General features: G+C 40.7%; 1 protein-coding gene and 1 pseudogene across 1 annotated transcript in view; one reads left to right on the forward strand and one right to left on the reverse strand.

Annotated features, from left to right (window-relative positions):
• The window catches only part of Nr3c2 (nuclear receptor subfamily 3 group C member 2), a 320864-nt gene that overhangs the window by 218587 nt on the left and 82753 nt on the right, over nt 1–19524 (forward strand). The gene's annotated exons all lie outside the window — the stretch shown is intronic.
• Nucleotides 6878–6990, reverse strand: LOC114637043 (annotated as a pseudogene).

The following is a 19524-nucleotide window of genomic DNA, read 5'->3' on the forward strand; positions in this document are numbered from 1 at the left end:
CTAGCCTAGCTCCGAGCATGGATTACAGCTAGCCTAGCTCCGAGCATAGATTACAGCTAGCCTAGCTACATGGTTGAGTCTTATTTGGCAAAATAGAGACAATTGCTCTGATCTCATCGGCTCTCCCTCTTACAGCAATTGAAATTAAGGACTAAATTATATAATTTGTAAATCAGCTGCCACATAATGAAAATTTAACAAATGTTAGCTATCTGCCGAGAGTCCTGCGTAATTTAATAGTTTGTCTGTACAACAGATGATGTTGTATAATGAAGCCCAAAAATGTAAGACCTAGTATGGGATGTGGATAGGATGTAATATATTCTTGGGAAAAATACACTGTGTATAGATTATCATTATTACTATTATTGCTATCATTATTATTATTTCCTTGTTGGGAATTCACTTCGACTACTGTTTGTCTTGACGAGTGTTTCTTTAGGTTAAAATCTTCCAGCATTTTGATTTCGCCATATATTTACTTTTATTATCTTTTATGAAAAAGTGTTTAAAATATAAGTCAGATAGTTAGCAAACACACACACACACACACATACAAATGCATATATTTTTACTGAAAAACTAACACCTTTCACTCTAAAAAGGGTGTTTATGCCAGGATTTGATGCTTACTCTTCATGGTAACAAACTCCTGAACCATAAATCCAATCTGACTTTCAACTTAAAGTTAGGATCCTGACATATAACTTTGAGATTCTGTTTCAAGGTGGCAGAGACAACCTATTCTGATATCTTTCCCCCCTGGCATTTTAAAGCTCACTCAGAAAGCTCAGCAGCAGGGGATCATTGTCCATTGGCAGATTGTGGGCAGGCCAGACTGGTTTTAACTGAGCAGAGGACGTTAATTACCCCGTGTTTTAGTTGGCTCTAGGAATGAATAACCAGTTCTTGCTGCACTCCATCTCACCACAGTCTGACTCGGCGTGGGGGATGGGAAATCACACACCAAAATCTGCAAGGCCGGGATTTGCTGCGACCGGGACCGCCTTAATCTGTTTCCCAGGTTGTTTGAACCAGTTCAAAAGCAGTTAAACAAGGTTATGTAAGTGACACGTGATGTAGCCCAAAATAGTGACTCCAAGCATGGGCTACTGTTGCTGGGCAGTTGTCAGCTGAGGAGAGAAAAAAAAAACCCTCAAGCAAGACAACAAATGAACTTTTAAAAATGAAAATGAGATTTAAGCAGAAGGTTAATTTTAAAAATGACTTAGTGACATTGCCTTTCTGATGTTGAACGTGAATTCTTGTATTGAAAACAAGAAATGTTGCTCATGAGGTCAGGTCGTCCCACCCAAGAGTGTCTCAGTGCAGAGGCCTTTGAATGCACTGGGGCCAGGCCTCTGCTCTTGATTCCCAAGTCTTAATGAAGAACACCATCTGCCCAACCTCAGACTTATTGATATTGGATAGATAACAAAGTATTAAACAAGATCATTTAGTTGAATAATATCATAAGTAGTAAACCACCTTGTAAATCGCTATCTTTCTTAGTGAATCTTCTTTGTAGCCTTAAAGTATAAAAAGAAAATTCTACTTATTTCACACAACATAGTAAACATTAAAACTCACATAAAGAAAAGCAAGGTAGCTGGAGAAAGTTGACAATCTTGTTAATTCTTAAAAGGACAACCCAAATGACAACAGGAGGGGTTTAAAACATGCTCTGCTGTGAAGCGGTTTCTTACCTAGTATCTACATTATCACAGTGGCCCAAGTCTGTGGATCCCTTGCCTTTAATAAACATCACATATGGGGAACTAGGAAGCTAGGACCAAAATAAAGGGACCATGAGCAGGGGACAACAGACAACTATGACACAGCGCAGGACCCTGGAGCAAGTCTTAGGCTTAGCAAAACTCTCTGTCCCTCTGTTTTCCCAGCGAATATGGTGTTGGTTGGTCTCAATCTCCAAGAGACCTGTAAATAGTGCTGTTTCCCCACCTAGACTCTGGGCAGATTGAAAAGCCAAGGAGTGGCTTGTGGAAGATAAAGTATCAGCCTTTTCCTAGGGGGAAGTTGAAGGAGCCGGCTTTGTGGTGAGTGCAAAAGAAATCTGCAACTGGAGCCTGGGAACAGGATGCAGGCATGGGCCCCACTGGATCAGGGCAGGCCTCCCCAGAACACAGGAGGCTGTGGACCTACTCTCTGACAGAATTTTCTCCTCGGTGGGAAGAATATGGGTTGAGGCAAGCAAGCCAGATATTCTTCTCAAATCTCCTCATCAAAGCAGAATGAGCAAAAGGCTTGAGGTACCCCATCTTGCAGTTTCCTCCTGCCAGAAGGAACCAAGATGTGGCACAGCTGTTTCCATCCCCAGGGCTCACGGTGAGGTCCCAGCACTGAGGTGTTGCAGAACCAACCTCACTGTTTAGTATGCTTTCCCTTCCTGCAGTAAGCTCTATGTATAAAGCATAATTTCACAAATGCATGCAATTTGGGGCCTTTTGTCTAGTGTCAGTCACCTGTCTCTGTTTGGCTAAGTATCTGTTCACAGGATCTAGTCCAGGTATCCCATACTCCATGAATCCTTCCACGAATATTCCAAAAAGTGTCAGTACCTGCAGACATTGGCACCGGGGCTTTTTATGTCTAATTTCCCTGAGCACATGAGTGTTCTTTCTTATTAAAGTACACCATCCTACTTAGATGCCATGCTTACTGAGGAACAGTGAGGCAAGCAGCACAAGGACAGGGTAGACCTGGTCTCCAGCTTCTCCTAGCATCCCTGGCACACCCTGACCCCGACCCTCTTCCAGGGTTTTGTACTTGGGATAAGTTATTCTCCAATGGTGAAGTAAACCAATCCAAGCCAGATTATATTATGTGAAAGTTTGTTGAAAAGCTGCTCTTGGCTGAGTTTACTGGTCCCAAGAACTGGGGCCATGGAAATGGTGGCCATGGGAAGAGAGAGGGGAGGGAACCAAAATGTCTGGATTATCTAGGGAAGAACCTCTGGGGGAGGGCAGCCAAGTCCCAAGACTGGAAAGTTCAGGGTTGGGGACAGGGTAAGTCAGGTAGAGACTGAGGGATGCTGGGAGAACCTGGAGGCCAGGTCTGCTTTGGTATGTAAAATAAGCACTTCAGCCCCTGATCCCAGGATCTGGAAGTAAAGACCCTTGAGCCAGTCAGACACCAACAGAAAACCAGACTCTTTACAGTCACTTCAACCTCAGAAGCTCTCCTTTTGTGATCGTTTGCTTTTTAGTGTATCAAGGTCTGTTAAAAAAAAATTAAGTTGGTTATTTGCTTTTGAGAAAGGACAGAACTGAAAAAGATCTATCTGCCTTTGCTTCGTAAGTGCTGGGATTAAAGTCATGTGCCATCATGGCCAGCTGAGCTGTTGTTGTGACTGTTGCTGTTTTTAAGCTTAAGAAACGCTTCAGGTAGAAATGGTGCAGTATAGAAACAGATGGTCTGGTTCCAAGCATAGTCCTGGTAGTAAACAATACTAGATGTTAATATCTGGAATGAAACTATTGGAGAGGACACAGCAGGACTGAAGCACATATGAATTGACAGAAACTATGATGTCATACACAGACCTGCACAAGGTCAAGTCAGACAAACCCCGGCACAGACAAGGGGAGGTACACACACCCGCTCCTAACCAAGAAGCTATTTGCAAATGGTATCTGTTGGAAAAGGGGACATCAGTTTTCTCCAGAGGGGTGGCTCTGGCTCTACAACCGTATTCCAGGGCAGCCCATACTCAGGAGTATTTGCTCAACACAAAATACTCTTCATTTTTATGTGCTTTTTTGGTTTATTTGGTGGGATTTCCTTTTTCCCCTTTCTTGATTTTTTTTTTATGAGAAAGAAAAAATATGAAGTTGAATGGGTGTAGGGGAAAATCTGGGGAGAGGGAAATCATATGAACAAAATATGTTATATGAAAAACTTTTAAAAGTAAATTTAAAATATGAGTAATTTTAAAAGATGATAACTGGAATGATGACAGTAACAATAACTATAGCACCATTCACTAAACCCTTCTGTGTGTCACCCTCTGGGTCACATGACCTCAGTGCTGGTCTGATCTGGGATAAGTCATCAGGTAGCCCTTCTGTAGTTCATGTAGCAAATCAGCAAATAGAGATACAAAGTAACTTCTCTGAAGTCAGTGTGCAGATCAAAGCTTCACCTCTGTAACTCAGAAGTTGACCCAAAGAACCTGAACTCCAGGGAGAAAATCCTAACAGAGATGACAGGACCCAAGAAAATCTGAGGGAAAAGAGTCATGAGGTATTATTACCAATCAAAGACAGAAAACAGTGCGGAAGACAGAGATGCTTCACTGAGCTGGGGACCAAGCCTTCATATATGGACCTTGGGATGCCCTCCAGATCCCATAGCAGAAGGGGCTTTGTCCTCAGAACTTCCACAGGTCCTAATCACCCTTCAGTTACCTCATCGTGCAGATTGCTGCTCAGTGCCTGCCTCTCCTAGAGCTGCAGCCTGCCTGCCTCTTGTCTCCACAGATTGACTATGCCCCTGCCTCTTTTGGAGTAAATGCTCTGTTCCAGTTGCTGTATATCTGTCCTTTTGATGTTTCAAATTCTAATCATTCTCTAGGGCTTGACTCGGGTGTTTCCTTTCTTTCTTTTGTTAATTAACATATACATATCAGATTCCATCATGACGTTTTCATATACACTATCCATTGTACTTTACTAATATTTACACTGTACCCCTCCCATTCCTGACTGGTCCTCACTTCATAAAGGCTTCTTCCCCCCACCCCCTTGTATAGCTATATCTTAAAGTAACATCAGATCAATTTCATATGACTTATTCCAACTTCTCCGAGCTCCCTGACCCCCTACAATGTAAAGTCTTGGAGGCAATGGATGGGCTACATTTTGACTCCTTCAACCTTGCCTTGCAAACCTTTGGGCTGGGATACGGCTCACTGGGAGAGTACTTAATTAGATGGCTTGAGGCCCCTGGGTTAGATCCCTAGGGCATGTGCATGCACATGTATACACACATACACATGCATATGAGTACACACACACACACATTTGTTGACTGGAGTTGAATCACGGCTGAAGATGTATTCTGCTCACTTATATTTAATTAAGATCTGACAGTTATTTGAATTTTCTCACTTTATCTTTTAAAAAGTGAAGTAATCAAACTCAAGATGAGAGCAAAGTGCAGAGCCAAAGTAGTTCGGTGGCCTGAGTGCCAAAGCAGCTGTGGGATGGGACCAAGTCTCACTCCTGCCACTAGTGGCAAGGACAAAAGGAAGGGGAGGGGAACTGATGTGGTAATAGGTTAATCGACTCTAAACTCCCTGTCAGGCTACTCATCCAAATGTTTTAGATTCACGAATAAAAGACATACACAAAACTTTAATTTTAATATGCCCTAAGCAGCTCAATGGCTAGGCTACTTCCAAACTTCCGCATTGCTAACACCTCTGCTCCAATATTCCTTACTAAATTATTACTTACTAAAATCTCTATCTCATCTTTGCTACCCAAGACCCAATCAGAGAATCTTCCCTGATTTTTACCTGGTTGTATGCTTTCTCCCCTGTCTTACATGGTGGTTGTTTGCTCTCTCTCCTGCAGCTCTCAGGCCTGATCTTTCTGCTTTCCTGCCATGGCAATTCTAAAACCTCCTCCTTCCTTTGTTTCCCTTACTCGGGAAATCTAAAGTCCCACTTCTGTCTCCCTGTCCAGCCAACTTTATTCACCAATTAGAACCTGCTGGGGGGCAGGGACAGTCAGCATCTCACATGCAGACATGTGAATTCTCTCGAGTAATTTGGGAATCCAATTAACATGATATAAGCAATAAACCAAATCCACAACAGGAATCTCTCCCTTGATGACAGCACCACATAGCAGACAATAGGCAGAGCCAGCTCTCTCCCTGACTCAAACCCTCAAGGCTGGCTTGCCCCTACCCACCCCCCAAGGTCAGTCACCTCTACTGTGCTCCCCAGACAAGAAGCAGGGCCCACTCTCCTGAGTCCTGCAGCTAGTGAGGGGCTGGGCCAGCTCTCCTGCTCTCATGACCCAGGGCCAGCTCTCCTGCCTGCTGCAGGTGGTGAGAGGAGGAGCAGGATATCTCTCGCTCGTGCACACCACTGCATAGTGCATGGTGCAGGGCCAGCTTTCTCGTGCTACAATATCATCCAGCTCAACCCTCAACTCTAGCAGTGGAGGGCAGAAGGGCTCTCCCAAGGACTGCAGCTGGCTGGGATAGGATTAGTTTTCTGCTCTCATGCCCCCAGGACCAGATCTTCCATGATGCCTACGTTACTTCTACACCACCCTCAGACATCAATATGTCTCCAGGCAGCAGCCCAGACCAAGGATGTCCATCTGGCTTTTGGTGGCAACAGCCCCCTGTTGCTGCAAAGCTGCAGACCCAGATATGAACCTAAGGGCAGCACAGGCCAGGACCCACCATAGTCCCAGGTGGCATCACCAGCTACTCCTACTCCATCAGGCTGTTCCTCACCACCCCTGATTCTCCAGTTCTGCCTCTCTTCACGGTGTCCACATCCTTCTATTTCTCTTTCTCTTCCATTTTTGCACCACTTACTTGCTCTGTTAGTGGTGGCTGGGGTCTCTGAGTGTCTAGGATCATCAGAGGAGTGGTCTCAGGAGTGGTATAACCCACCTTACATTATGGTGTCAGGCAGGGGCTATCTTGGGCATGGTCTGCCCCAACCCCACTCAGCATGGTGCCCTTCCTGTCTGGGCCTGACATGAGAGCCATCTCTCTGTGGCCCACAGTCTCAGGTGGTGTTGTTCTTCTAGTCTCTGGCTTGCTCCTTGCCCCGGAAGCCAGTACAAGCCTACATGCCAGACTGGTGTTCTTTCAGGCTTGCTTTTTTCAGAGTGTAAGGCATCATTCAGATTTCCACAGATCAGAACACTGAGTGCAGACATAGGCTCTTCCCTCTCTGCCATGTACTGATGTACATGTGACACAGAAGGCTCCACAGGCGGGATTGTTGATGGCTTTTTGTTTGCACCCATATTGCCATTTACCAGTTTGGCATTGATGATTCCATTTTATTGTTTAGGAGACCAATACTCTGAAACAGAAAGCTTTCTGACTGAGGCTTTCCATTCCCCTGCAGCTGAGTCAGGCTCTAAGCCCACAGGCTTTGGATGCAAAGCCAGTCCCTTCCTGCTCTCCTCCCCAGGCCTTGCATCTGCATGCCGCAGCTTAAGTTACTCTAAGACCCTGTGTCCCTCAGTAGTTTTCTTTTCTCTCTCATTTGGCACCAGATCAAGAATAGCACAAAGTTGTTCGTCATTTTTTTAATTGAGAGAGAGAAGCCAAAGACAAATTTTGTTGCTTTCTATACTTTTTGAAACAATGTTTACTTTTAAGCACTTCCTAAATTATCATACAATTAAAAACAAAACAAGTTTGCAGTTTGAAACAATACAGAAAAAAATGCTTGTATTTTTTTTTTTAAGCTCAGCTTTGTTGATTTCCTTTGGTTTCTTTTCTGAGCACTCAAGTTCTAGGTTTCCAGTCAATTTTTGAATTTGTGGTGCTTCCAGATGCCAACATCTAGGTGCTCCATCTACATTGGTCCACACCTCAGAAGCCTTCTGGAACCTTGACTAGCTGCTTTTCATCCCAGACCTACCACAACTGCAGACAGCACAGACTGACCAGCCTCACTGGACAATGATATAGTCTCTATGGGACCGAGAAAGTTGGGCCCAAATCAATAGCCTCACTTACCAGTCAGCCTCAGAAAGATACTCCTGCCTCTCTGGCTTCACTGAAAATCCACAGAACTCATTTCCTTCCTTCTTCCCTTGTTTCTTTCTTCCTTCCTTCCTTCCTTCCTTCCTTCCTTCCTTCCTTCCTTCCTTCCTTCCTTTTTTCCTTAGTCACTTTCGTATTGCCTATGCTGACCTCAGACTTGCCATATAGAGGAGAAAGACTAGGCTTGGATTTCAGATCTCTATGTCTCTACCTCCCAAAGGCTAGGATGAGCCTCTATACTTCCTTAGAGCTCATTTCATGAATGGTTATGGTGTGGAGGCGAGTTCAGTAGAATACCAGAAATAGAGCCAAACCATATTCGTTTCTGTACATCATTTGTTAGCCAGTTGCTTGGGAGTCTTGGGTGAGCGTTCGTTTCTATGGGTCTGTGTCTGCACAGTACACTGTATTAGCCTGCAAGCTACTGTTGCTGAACCCAAATATTACTAATCAAATCATCCCAGTGGCGGCAGCACACTCCAGGCTACTTACCCAAACACACACACACACACACACACACACACACACACACACACGGCCTTATATTTAATATGCCTTTAACAGCTCAATGGTTGGTCCACTTCTTGAGCTAACACCTTACCACCAATATTACTAAGTTATTACTTACTAAAATCTATATTCTATCTTTGCTGCCCTAGATCCAGTGGAGTCCGGGGGGTGGGGGTGGGGAGGAGGAGGCTGGGGCTCCTCTTCCCGGATCTTACATGTTGGCTGTCTCTCTGTCCTGCACTTCTCAGGCATGGCAGCTACTCCTCTCCCAGCATGGCGTCTCTGTTCTTCCTCCTCCCTTGCCCAGGAATCCTAAAAGTCCCACCTCTGTCTCCCTGCCCAGCCATTGGCCATCAGCAACTTTATTTACCAATCAAAATGAACTAGGGACAAGGCCCCTCGGCATCTTATATGCAGACATGCAGACTCTCATGCAATTTGGAGGACCCAATCAACCTAATATAAATAGCATTAGACCAAATCCACGGCAAGTTACATGTGCTGTGTGTACATATTTACCTAATAATGCACTATTTGTACACGGATTAATTCCTCTAACATTTTTGCATCATTAGGTTCCCAAGCAGTGTGCTGTTTGTACATCTCTAGCCTCTGCATTTTTCCAGAGTATACACTATACATTTTGTACAAAAGTTTATAAAAGAACATTTTGGAGTAGTCAAATCAGACATATATGAAATGACTTTTTCCTCCATGTTGCAGAAATGTGTTTTTAAAAATGTGTTCTACACTATCTGTTATGAGAAACAGAATTTCCTCATTTTTATGAGAACTGATTAGTATCTACTAGAGAACTACAGGTCATTTGCATTCCTCTCTAAACTTGTAAATTATTTATCTTGTAATTGTAGGTATTCTTTAGCAGTTTATTAGTGTACTGATACCGATGGAATGACTGGTAGGATTTTAAACTTAGTTGGGGATCATGAGTTATATTATTTATTGAAATAACCGACTGATCTTTAGATCTCCCTCAAAGAACAAGTGAATTTTACATACCGGTTACTCTTAATAATAGTTTAAAAAAATAAAAAGCTTACTGTGTAAATAGCTCTTGACTTCATTAAAATCAATTTGGCAAGAGAAAAATCAGCAAGCTGAAGTGTTCAGGGCTTCCACTAGAACTTCTCTTCCAGTAACAGGGTTTTTTCATGCCTTCCCTTCTGCATCACTAAGGAGCGCACTCCACCCCCACCCAACCCCCAGCCCTATGTGTTTCCTGCTCTTTCTTACCTCTCTCTGCCCCCCCCCCCCTTGGGTGGGACTCCACTAGACCTGAGCAGTGACTGGAATAGGTTTCCTGAGACAGATCTATACTCTCACAAGGTTCTCTGTGGTGCCCGGAGTGAGAGGAAGTAAGCCCATTCCCAGCTCTCTGCAATGGCCAGACATGTGTCTCTCCACGAGGTTGTTTGTCTCTTTCTTGTCCTTGATTATTTCATGAATTATTTAGTTGAGGTTCAGTTTCTCTTCTCTTATAGATTCTAAAGGTAGACTCTAGATCTTTAATTTTATACTTTTCTAATATAAGCATATAAACCTAAAAATACTGTCACTAAGTGCTGCTTTAGTTGGGACCCACAAGTTTATGTTTTCTTTCCATTGTTACTGAATTTAGAACAGTTAGTTGTTTACAGTATAATTTCTTCTTTGACACATAAATTATTTATAAATGTGTTACCTTATTTTCAATGACATGAGCCTCTAACTTTTTGTGTGTGTTTCATTTATATATAGGTTTATACTATCTGCATAACTTCAGCCTTTTGCTATCGCAGATTTTCCTAAATGTGCTTAAAATAAAGTATGTATATTGTGCAGTTGGGTGACCAAAATGGGGATAAGTGAAAGTGTGTAATAATAGTGTTCAAATCCTATGTACCTGCCCTGGCTATCTAGACACAGCTGCTTTCCTGGTTACTGATAGTTTTCTATATTTCCAGTTATGTATATATCTTTTTGCTTTCAGTTTTTATTTGAATATGTATATGTGTATATTGTATATATATAGTGTATTTGTGGTTGTTATAACTCCAGTTTGATCAGTGTGAAATCATATTCTGTATTTCTAGCAGTACTCTTTTAAACTTTTAAAGTTTTCCTTGTCTGATATTAATGTAGTCACATCAGCTTTCTTATGTTTACTGTTTGTATTGTGTTTTATTTTTCCACATTTAATTTGTAATCTCTCCATGTCTTTGTGCTTAAAATACACATTAGCACATACTTCATCTTGCTTATAAAACTAGTCCACCATCTTTGACTTTAGACCATTTACATTTAATAGAATTTATGTTTGGTTTATATCTTTGACTTTGTTTTTTGCTTCTCTCTCTTTTTTTTTTCTTTCGAAAGCATTCCAGACTTTATTATCTAATTCTCAGTAAAGTTTATTTATCCCTTTGAATGCTCTTAACTGTTCCATGTCAAAGGAAAACACACTGTGATTTATCATTATTGTGTCATCGTTTTCAGATTACTTCTCTTTTGTCAATTAATTGTTGAGGGAAATTAGGATTTACATCTCTCTTGAGAATATTAAACAGAGACTTAAATTCTTTTGTGGAGAGCTTAAAATAATATCTTAGCCAATTAGCATCTCCTAGAAACTTTTGAAAATAATTTAAAATAAGTAAATTCTCTCTCTTTTTTTAGACCCTTTATCTGCTTTTTTTATTGGATATCTTACGTATTTACCTTTCAATGTTATCTCCTCTCCCATTCTCCCCCAAACCCCTTATCCCATACCCCCCCCTCCTATTTTTATGAGGGTGTGCTCCAAACATCCTCCCAGTCCCATCTCCCTGCTCTCGAATTCCCCAACACTAGGGGATCCAAACTTTTGGGGACCAAGGCCCTCCACTTCCACTGCTGTCTGACAAGGCCACCCTCAATTACCTATACAGGTGGAGACATGAGTCCCTCTCTTTATGCTCTCAGGCTGGAGGTTTAGATTTTGTGAGCTCTGGTTGAAATTTTTGATACTCCTTCTAGAAAGGACCAAAGCACCCACACTTTGGTCTTCCTTCTTCTTGAGTTTCATGTGGTCTTAGGTATTGTGAGCTTTTGAGCTAATATCCACTTATCAGTGAGTGCATACCATGTGTATTCTTTTGAGATTGGGTCACCTCACTCAGGATGATATTTTCCAACTCTATCCATTTGCCTAAGAATTTCATGAACTCACTGTTTTTAATAGCTGAGTAGTACTCCATTGTATAAAAGTACCACATTTTCTGCATCCATTCTTCTGTTGAAGGACATCTGGGTTCTTTCCAACTTCTGGCTATTATAAATAAGGCTGCTATGAACATAGTGCAGCATGTGTCCCTGTTGTATGTTGAAACATCTTTTGGGTATATGCCCAGGAGTGGTATAGTTGGGTCCTCAGGTAACACTATGTTCAGTTTTCTGAGATACCACCAAACTGCTTTCAATAGTGGTTGTACCAGTTTACAATCCCACCAACAATGGAGGAGTGTTCTTCTTTCTCCACATCCTCGCCAACATCTGCTGTCACCTGTGTTTTGATCTTAGCCATTCTGACTGGTGTGAGGTGGAATCTCAGTGTTGTTTTCATTTGCATTTCCCTGATGACTAGGGATGCTGAACACTTCTTTAGGTGCTTCTCAACCATTCAAGCTACTTCAGTTGAGAATTCTTTGTTCAGCTCTGTGCTCCATTTTTTAATAGGGTTCTTTGATTGTCTAGAGTCTAATTTCTTCAGTTCTTTGTATACCTTGGATATTAGCTGTCTATCAGATGTAGGGTTGGTGAAGCTCTTTTCCCAATCTGTTGGTTGCCTCTTTGTCCTATTGACTGTGTCCTTTGCTTTACAGAAGCTTTGCAGTTTTATGAGGTCCCATTTGTCAATTCTTGGTCTTAGAGCACAAGTCATTGGTGTTCTGTCCAGGAACTTTTCTCCTGTGCCCATGTGGTCGAGGCTTTTCTCCAATTTCTCTTCTATTAGTTTCCGTGTGGCTGGTTTTAGGTGGAGGTCCTTGATCCACTTGGAATTGAGCTTTGTACAAGGAGATAAGTATGGATCAATTTGCATTCTTCTACATGCTGACCTCCAGTTGGACCAGCACCATTTGTTGAAAATGCTGTCTTTTTTCCACTGGATGGTTTTAGCTCCTTTGTCAAAGATCAAGTGACCATAGGTATGGGGGTTCATTTCTGGGTCTTCTATTCGATTCCATTGATCCTCCTGCCTGTCTCTGTTCCAATACCATGCAGTTTTTATCACTATTGCTTTGTAGTACAGCTTGAAGTCGGGAATGGTGATTCCTCCAGAAGTTCTTTTATTGCTGAGAGTAGTTTTCGCAATCCTGGGTTTTTTGTTATTCCAAATGAATTTTAAGATTGCTCTTTCTATCTCTGTGAAGAATTGAGTGGGAATTTTGATGGGTATTGCATTAAATATGTAGATGGCTTTTGGCAAAATAGCCATTTTTACTATATTAATCCTTCCAATCCATGAGCATGGGAGATCTTTCCATCTTCTGAGATCTTCTTCGATTTCTTTCTTCAGGGGCTTGTCATACAGGTTCTTGTCATACAGGTCCTTTACTTGCTTGGTTAGATTCACATCAAGGTATTTTATATTGCCTGTGACTATTGTTAAGGGTGTCATTTCCATAATTTCTTTCTCAGCCAGTTTATCTTTTGAGTAGAGGAAGGCTACTGATTTGCTTGAGTTAATTTTATATCCAGCCACTTTGCTAAAGTTGTTTATCAGGTTTAGGAGTTCTCTGGTGGAAGTTTTGGGGTCACTTAAATATACTATCTTATCATCTGCAAATAGTGAGATTTTGACTTCTTCCTTTCCAATGTGTATCCTTTTGACCTCCTTGTGTTGCCTAATTGCTCTGGCTAGGACTTCCAGTACTATATTGCATAGGTAGGGGGAATGTGGGCAGCCTTGTTTAGTCCCTGATTTTAGTGGGATTGCTTCTAGTTTCTCTCCATTTAGTTTGATGTTGGCTACTGGTTTGCTGTATATTGCTTTTACTATGTTTAGGTATGGACCTTGAATTCCTGATCTTTCCAAGACTTTTATCATAAAGGGGTGTTGAATTTTGTCAAATGCTTTCTCAGCATCTAGTGAGATGATCATGTGTTTTTTTTTTCTTTGAGTTTGTTTATATAGTGGATTACATTGATGGATTTCCTTATATTGAACCAACCCTGCATTCCTGGGATAAAGCCTACTTGATCATGATGGATAATTGTTTTGATATGTTCTTGGATTCGGTTCGATAGAATTTTATTGAGGATTTTTGCATCAGTGTTCATAAGGGAGATTGGTCTGAAGTTCTCTTTCTTTGTTGGGTCTTTGTGTGGTTTAGGTATGAGCGTAATTGTGGCTTCATAGAATGAATTGGGTAGTGTTCCTTCTGTTTCTATTTTGTGGAATAGTTTGAAGAGAATTGGTATTAGGTCTTCCTTGAAGGTCTGATAGAATTCTGCACTAAAACTGTCTGGTCCGGGACTTTTTTTTGTGGGGAGACTTTTAATGACTGCTTCTATTTCTTTTGGGGTTATGGGACTGTTTAGATGGTTTAACTGATCCTGATTTAACATAGGTAACTGGTATTTGTCTAGAAAATTGTCCATTTCATCCAGATTTTCCAATTTTGTTGAGTATAGGCTTTTGTAGTAGGATCTGATGAGTTTTTGAATTTCTTCAGTTTCTGTTGTTATGTCACCCTTTTCAGTTCTGATTTTATTAATTTGAATACTGTCTCTCTGCCCTCTGATTAGTCTGGCTAAGGGTTTATCTATCTTGTTGATTTTCTCAAAGAACAAGCTCCTGGTTTTATTGATTCTTTGTATAGTTCTTTTTGTTTCTATTTGGTTGATTTCAGCCCTGAGTTTGATTATTTCCTGCCGTCCACTCCTCTTGGGTGTATTAGCTTCTTTTTGTTCTAGGGCTTTCAGATGTGTTGTCAAGTTGTTAATGTATGCTCCCTCCAGTTTCTTTTTGTAGGCACTTAGAGCTATGAATTTTCCTCTTAGCACTGCTTTCATTGTATCCCATAGGTTTTGGTATGATGTGTCATCATTTTCATTAAATTCTAAAAAGTCTTTAATTTCTTTCTTTATTTCTTCCCTGACCAGATTATCAATGAGTAGGGTGTTGTTCAGTTTCCATGTGAATGTGGGCTTTCCATTGTCTTTGTCGTTATTAAAGACCAGCCTTAGACCATGGTGATCTGATAGGATACAAGGGATTATTTCAATTTTTTTTGTATCTGTTGAGGCCTGTCTTGTGCCCAATTATATGGTCTGTTTTGGAGAAGGTACCATGAGGTGATGAGATAAAGGTATATTCTTTTGCTTTACGGTGAAATGTTCTATAGATATCTGTTAAGTCCATTTGGTTCATAACTTCTGTTAGTTTCACTGTATCTCTATTTAGTTTCTGTTTCCATGGTCTATCCATTGCTGAGAGTGGGGTGTTGAAGTCTCCCAATATTATTGTGTGAGGTGCAATGTGTGCTTTGAGCTTTAATAAGGTTTTTTTTTTATGAAAGTGGGTGCTCTTGCATTTGGTGCATTGATATTCAGAATTGAGAGTTCATGTTGGTTGACTTTTCCTTTGACAAGTATGAAATGTCCTTATCCTTTTTGATAGCTTTAAGTTGAAAGTCGATTTTATTAGATTGGCTACTCCATTAGAATGGCTACTCCAGCTTGTTTCTTAGGGCCATTTGCTTGGAAAATTGTTTTCCAACCTTTTACTCTAAGGTAGTGTCTGTCTTTGTGGCTGAGGTGGGTTTTCTGTATGCAGCAAAAAGCTGGGTCCTGTTTGTGTATCCAGTCCGTTAGCCTATGCCTTTTTACTGGGGAATTGAGTCCATTGATATTAAGGGATATTAAGGAGAGGGTGTTGTTGCTTCCTGTCATTTTTGCTAATAGTGGAGACATCGTTTGTGTGGTTATCTTCTTTTGGGTTTGTTGGAAGGGGATTATTTTCTTACTCTTTCTAGGGTATGATTGCCCTCCTTGTATTGGAGCTTTCCTGCTATTATCTTTTGTAGTGCTGGATTTGTGGAAAAATACTGTGTAAATTTGGTTGTGTCATGGAATATCTTGGTTTCTCTGTCTATGGTAATTGAGAGTTTTGCTGGGTATAGTAGCCTGGGGTGGCATTTATGTTCTCTTAGGGTCTGTATGACATTTGTCCAGGATCTTCTGGCTTTTATAGTATCTGGTGAGAAGTCTGGTGTAATTCTTATAGGTCTGCCTTTATATGTTACTTGGCCTTTTTCCCTTACTGCTTTTAAAATTCTTTCTTTGTTTTGTGCATTTTGTTTTTTGATTATTATGTGACGGGAGGTATTTCTTTTTTGATATAGTCTATTTGTCGTTCTGTAGGCCTCTTTTATGATTATGGGTATCTCATTCCTTAGGTTAGGAAAGTTTTCTTCTATAATTTTGTTGAAGATATTTATTGGCCCTTTAAGTTGGGAATCTTCACTCTCTTCTATACTTATTATCCTTAGGTTTGGTCTTCTCATTGTGTCCTGGATTTCCTGGATGTTTTGTGTTAAGAACTTTGAGCATTTTGTGTTTTCCTTGATAGTTGTGTCAATATTTTCTATGGTATCTTCTGCACCTGAGATTCTTTCTTCTATTTCTTGTATTCTGTTGGTGATGCTTGTGTCTATGACTCCTGATTTCTTTCTTAGGTTTTCTATCTCCAGGCTAGTCTCCCTTTGTGATTTCTTTATTGTTTCTACTTCCATTTTTATGTCCTGGATGGTTTTGTTCAATTCCTTCACCTGTTTGGTTGTGTTCTCTTGTAATTCTTTAAGGGATTTCTGTGTTTCCTCTTTAAGGGCTTCTACCTGTTTACCTGTGTTCTCCTCAATTTCTTTGAGAGTGTTGTTTATGTCCTTCTTAAAGTCCTCTATCATCATCATTAGAAGTGATTTTAGATCTGGTTCTTGATTTCCTGGTCATATGGGGAGTTCAGGACTTTCTAATGTGAGAGAACTAGGTTCTGATGATGGTAAGTACCTTGGGTTGCTGGTGCTTGTATTCTTGCGCTTGCCTTTCACCATCTGGATCTCCTTTGTGCTACCTTTGCTGTCTCTGGATCCTTTCTTTCCTATTATCTAGGTTGTGTCAGAACTGTTTGGGATAGGTTTTGCTGCTGGGGTTAGAGCTGAGGCCCAAGGTCTGCTCAGTGCTCAGGTGGAGACTGGAAGGAACCCGTGCTCCAGGCCAGGAGTGAATTCCTGGGTCCCAGTGGGTCCCAGTTACTCCCTGTTTGGGGCAGGTGTTGCCGCCTCCTTGCCTAGGATACTGCTCAGGTTAGAGCTCCTGGGACCCCTGCTTCCTCTGGGTTCTGTGAGAGGGTGCAGAACTGACTTCCCAAATCTGCTGAGTGCTCGGGCCCAGACCGGAAGGAACCCATGCTCTGGGCCAGGAGTGAATTCCTGGGTCCCAGTGGGTCCCGGTTACCCCCTGTTTGGGGTGGGTGTAGCTGTCTCCTTACCTGAGATGCTGCCCGAGTTAGAGCTCCTGGGAGGCCCTCTTCCTCTGGGTTTTCTGAGGTTGAGTACAGAGCTGCCACCTGAGATCTGCTCTACGCTCTGCCCAGACCGGAAGTCCCCTGTTTTTTGCTTCTCATATTAATTGTTAATTATTCACCTGTTTTTCCTTTTGTCATTTTTTGAATTGATTTTTTTAGTATTCTCTTTTATACCTCTACTGTCTATTAAACTAGATTTGTTATTGTTATTGTAGTGTTATATCATATGGATTTGCTTCTAAATGTGCATCAGATTTTTGGTTCCATGAAACACAGATTCAAACTCTCCATCTGAGAGCTTTGAGAAAGAGGCAGTGAACATAAATTCCTGATGACTTCTTTGGTGATATTTATAAAATAGATACCCTAGTTTAAGAACCATTGCTAAAGACTATATAAACTATATAACTCTTTTTGTTACCATACGTTACTGAGAATTCATCTATACCATTTCAAATATAACATTCAAAACTTACAGCAGTGGAATTTTTATATCCCATCCCATTCGTAGGGCTATATTGACAGGTGTTTTGTATCTGTTTACTTTGAAGGTCTCATGTTTTTTTTTTTTTCCTAAAAATTTTCCCATGTACTTACTATTTTCTTTTTTTTAAGATTTATTTATTTTATGTATGTGAGTACACTGTAGCTGTCTTCAGACACACCAGAAGAGGGCATCAGATCCCGGTACTAATGGTTGTGAGCCACCATGTTGCTGGGAATTGAACTCAGGACCTCTGGAAGAGCACTCAGTACTCTTAACCTTTGAGCCATCTCTCCAGCCCGTACTTACTATTTTCAATTCTTGTTTTTTCTGTATACCCAAATTTGCAATGGGCATTAGTTTTCTTAAACATGAAGAACTTTGTTTTTTATTTCTCACAGTGCAATCCTGCCAGTGACAAATTACCTTAGCTCTTGTTTATCCAAAGGGGGAAATCTACATTTCTCCTTGATTTGGAGAACTAATTTTAAAATTCAAGATTGATAGTCTTTAAAGATACACCACAATGTCATTTGGGCCTCAACTGTTTTTAATCCATATTTTTATTAATTTTTGAGAATTTCATACATTGTAATTTGATTACATTCACCCCTCCTCCCACTCCTTCCAGTCTACCCGCTACCCACATCATATGACTCACCTTCATGTTCTCATTAGCTTTCAAGCTTGCTCTACACCCTTGGGTATGTGGCCACTGGTGCAGTGTGTTCAACTTCCCAGACCCCACACCTAAAGAAAACTAACCCTCTCTCCCAGCAGCTCTCTGTTACCAGGACCTCTGGCCCCAGTTGTTTTGCTCAAAAACAGTTATTACTGGACATTGCCTCTCTTGTGTGATACAGTTTTCCCACCATATCTAGCTGCTTTTAAGAATTTTATCTTTATATTTGTGTTTCAGACATGTGGCTATGTCATGCTGCAGTTACTTTGTTTCTATCTATCTTTTGGCATTAGAAAATTAAATTAGAACATCTTCACATATATTTCTCTGCTCTGTCCTTTCTCTTGTTCTGGGACTGTAAGTTGCACACATGCTAAATAATTTGTACTATCCTACATATTACTGATGTTTCCCTCATTTATTTTTAAATTAGTTTTGTCTGTGTTTCAGTTTGAGCAACTTTTGGTTATATTTACCTTATTGCATTGATGCATTCTTGTTGAACATCCAGTATCTTGATAATTCTAAACAATAACTCTGAAGTGCTACACATTTCAGTTTCTAGATTTCCATCTGTTTTTGTCTTGTTTTTGGTCCTTTATCTGTTTGCATTGCTTACTGGTTCCACATCACTAGCTCTCATTTCTTTCTCTTTTTTTAACTCATGATAAACCATATATAATTTTATTTTAACTTTATTTTACAACAACTCTTTGATATACATAGAATTTTATCATTTATTTAAGACAAAAGCAAAATTTGGATTGCTTTATTTAATAAAATATTAAGCCTTGGCTGATATTTTTCATAGCTGATTTCATGGTTTAGATATTATTAATGTTGTTAGCGCTCATTTCTTTAATCCATGTAGGTTTGTTTTTTTTTTAACATACAGTAACTCCCAGGTGCTTCTAATTTCAGCCCTTAGGTTATTTATCAAACACTTTCTACTGATTTATTTTTTTCTATCGACTTTGACTCATATTTTTCTATTTGTTTGTTTCCAATGTTATTGCAGTCTGGTTATTCTGAAGATTCTGCGTTTTGCTACATTTCTCTGAGAGATGATGAATTCTAATCTACTAGTGAATTAAATCAATGGCAGATCGCCTTGAACTTTGAGAGCTTTTTTTATTTGCTTTCTGCTTTTGGGAAATCTATTTTGCTCTAATTGTGGGGTATGGTATTCCTTCATAGGGCAGGAACCTCTGGGATTTCGAAGGAAAGTCAGAAATCTTTGCATCTCCTTAACTTTGTGGGATTCAAGCTCTGTTCCCCTCAGATGGTATTCCCTCTGAGTCACCTGCTCGTCAGTGCAGCCTTCCACCTCACTGCCCTGTGCGCTTTGACGTCTTTATGTGCACGTCTGGAGCCTCTTACCCACCTCTCATACTCCTGCCTTTCCAGTTCTTTCTCCTTCTATCTCCATCTTTCAACAATCCAAAAGCCTGGTTTGGTTTGGTTTGGTTTGGTTTGGTTTGGTTTGGTTTGGTTTGGTTTGGTTTGGTTTGG

This window comes from Grammomys surdaster, unplaced genomic scaffold (genome assembly GCF_004785775.1).
Source record: "Grammomys surdaster isolate TR1022 unplaced genomic scaffold, NIH_TR_1.0 125146, whole genome shotgun sequence".
NCBI classification, from domain to species: domain Eukaryota; kingdom Metazoa; phylum Chordata; class Mammalia; order Rodentia; family Muridae; genus Grammomys; species Grammomys surdaster.